Source organism: Myxocyprinus asiaticus, chromosome 28, assembly GCF_019703515.2.
Source record: "Myxocyprinus asiaticus isolate MX2 ecotype Aquarium Trade chromosome 28, UBuf_Myxa_2, whole genome shotgun sequence".
Taxonomy (NCBI): Eukaryota; Metazoa; Chordata; class Actinopteri; order Cypriniformes; family Catostomidae; genus Myxocyprinus; species Myxocyprinus asiaticus.
Window position 1 is genome coordinate 11,251,498 of NC_059371.1, and position 2,997 is coordinate 11,254,494.

Consider the following 2,997-nt stretch of genomic DNA (forward strand, 5'->3'; position numbering starts at 1 on the left):
TGACTGCAGTGTAATGTTCTTTTAAAATTAACATATTCTGTTTCATCCAGGGTAGTTAGGGTAGTGTAGGTTAGGGTTATGGTTAGGTTTAGGGTAGGTAGGTAGGTTAGGTGAAGGTTTTTTTTTTTTTTTTTTTTTTTTTTTTTTTTTTGGAGAAAGAATGGAGTCAGTTTGGGCTATTGAAATGGGATTTATCCCTTGTGAAGGCCCTCTCATCATGTTTTTCATTTCTCCTCCTTTCTCAGCGGTATCCCCCCCTCCGGACATGAGTACAGGATCTCTTAATTTCTGTCTTGGTCTGTCTCTTTGTTCTCTCAAAACTTGTACCTCAACTTTCATATCTCATTCTCTGGAAGACTCTCAAGGATTCATTTATTTCACAAAAAATTGTGGGTTATGGTTAGGGTAGGTAGGGTAGTGTAGGTTAGGTTAGTGGACAATAAAACTCGAAACCCAAGGTTATCGAGGAAGCACGGGCACAGGTATCCTAATTCTACCCCCTCTACTGATGTATATATATCATTTTTTTTTAAAAATATTATGAAAAAAATATTAAAAAAAAAAAAAAAATGGAAGGAAACAAAAAACTACTTCGGACCACTTAATATGCAAAATAGGGAAGAAATTTAAAACCCAAAGCTATAGGGATCAAAATGAAACTAAAAATAAAAGCCAAAATCCAAAAGTATTCTTCCCCCATCCTCTACTATTTCCATGATATAAAAAAACAGGAAGAGGATTTTTATACAGGAGTCTCCCCAAAAAGGAGTTTTTAATCTCCCTAGGGCTATCATCATTAGGGTTCCAATTGTTAGGGTTAGTGTAGAGGTTTAAATCAATGTCCTATATATGGGAAACAATGTTTTAGGTTATTTATTGTTTATATCAGGACTATGATGGTTAGGGTTAGGGAGGGGTTTTGGTCAGGACTATATAAAAAACTAATGTATATCTCTGACCAAAGACAATCTCATTATGTATAGCATCAGGACAGTGATGGTTAGGTTTAGGGAGGGGCCTTGGTCAGGACTATATGAAAATTAATTTACATTTCTGACCAAGGATAACCTCCTTATATATAGAGTTAGGGTAGGTAGGGTAGTGTAGTTTAGGGTTATGGTTAGGGTAGGTAGGGTAGTGTATTGAAAGTATCTCTCTAAGTTTATTCACAAAATCATATGTGTCTTTAATATAATTGGAATGTTTTTGAAACAATGGAGTAATATAAAAATCAATAAACTCTGCTATTCTATAGGATTCTGAAGAGCAATCATTCACAATACCGTGGCCGCAAGGAATCATTAAGGGAATTGTCCACTTCTCAGGAGATTTATGGATTTTAGGAAGCAAGTAAAATTGTCTTTGTCTAGGTGGATTCGGACCAAAAATGTGAGTCATTTGTTTCTTATTTATGTATTTATCCGAGTAAAGTTTTGACACTGTTTCCCGAATCATTTTCTGTGTTTCAAATTGAATAGAGTGTGGTAATAAAAAATAGTGAGTTTCATTATTTAATTGTTTATGTGCTTCAAATAAATATTGTGCCCGATTCATAATGACTATTTGTGAGTCTTTATCTGCAGGTTTTATTACGATGCTTTGATTTTGACACAATTGTTTTAAGGCTTGTTTTTGCTGATTTGTCAAATTTGGGTTATTGTTTTGTTTCAATCTCGAACGTGAAAATGCGGTTAAGTCTGTTCGTACTAGTGTTTGTATATAGTCCGAAACTAAATGATTTTCTGGTTCCAACATAGATGGACCCGTAAACGGTATCTGATTATTTCCTGTTTCATAACTGAAGTAATCAAATAGTTTTAATCTCCTGTGATAGTTGTGAACATCCCTACGAAGTTCCCATCGATTAATCTGACTTGGGGTGGGGATAAAGGTGAGTCCTTTTTCTAAAACCTCCATTTCTACTTGACTCAATTTGTAAGATGAAAGATTAGTAACATTTGATTGAGTTAAAAGTTGAGAGTTGGTTGTTAAAGTCACCTCCTCCCCACTCACAAGTTTAACTGATCTAGCCAAAAGTGCAAAATATCTGAAGCAGTTTTTGAAGTCCAATGAATCGGATCATGGAGTTCTGTACAAAAAAGTAATTTGTTTACATATTGACACCGTGTCTCTATCATTTGATTAAGTTTACCGATTAATCCTTGAATGCCTTTTTCTAATATGTCTGAAAAATTAATCAGTGGGACAAAAATTTCTGCATTTGAGAATTTGGTCCTACATGTTCTTTACAGTTGATGTAATTGTTTCCAAGAAGTTTTTGACTCCTGTCTACTCAAGCAGTTGTTTAAGCCCACAGATAATACAACCTTTTCAGTCAATAAATTGGGTTCTATTTTTTCCAGTATGCCTTGAATATAATAAAAAGAGGCCCCCGGGAAACTGTCTATTTGGATTCTAGAGTTAGAAAAGAATGGGATACGGGACAAGTTAGAGTCTCCCAAGATTAAATGGGTCTTTCAAGACGTTGGAGGAGGACTCAGGTTGGGGGTCACTCAGGCACATATTGTCTTTTGAGGTGTCACCCATCATCATCATCTGTTTATCTCCCTCCAACCTCTCGACCAAGACAACAGGGGCCCGCTCCGTCCTCACCTGAGAGACTTTCTGACCTAAATCGACATCAGGAGAAGAAGAAATCATGTCATTACATGGAACCACTACATTGTTGTAAATTACTCTCTTGAAGTGAGATGACTTTTGTTCTCTAACCTCTTGAGGCTCTAAGGTTTCTTTCTGTTCAGTGAGGGAATATTGAAGACCACCATGTTCTGCATCCGCTAATACTTCCACCTTTTTTTTCCTTTGAGGCTCCAATACGGTAGGTACTATTACATTTTCCTGCATAGAAACATGAAACTATTGGGCACTATTTTGTCCTAAAGTCTGTAATTTTATCTGATCTTCCTTTATCCCTTGTTCTGAAAGTGTATGTTTTGCTACCACCATTGCATAAGACATTGGAGTGACTGATATTCT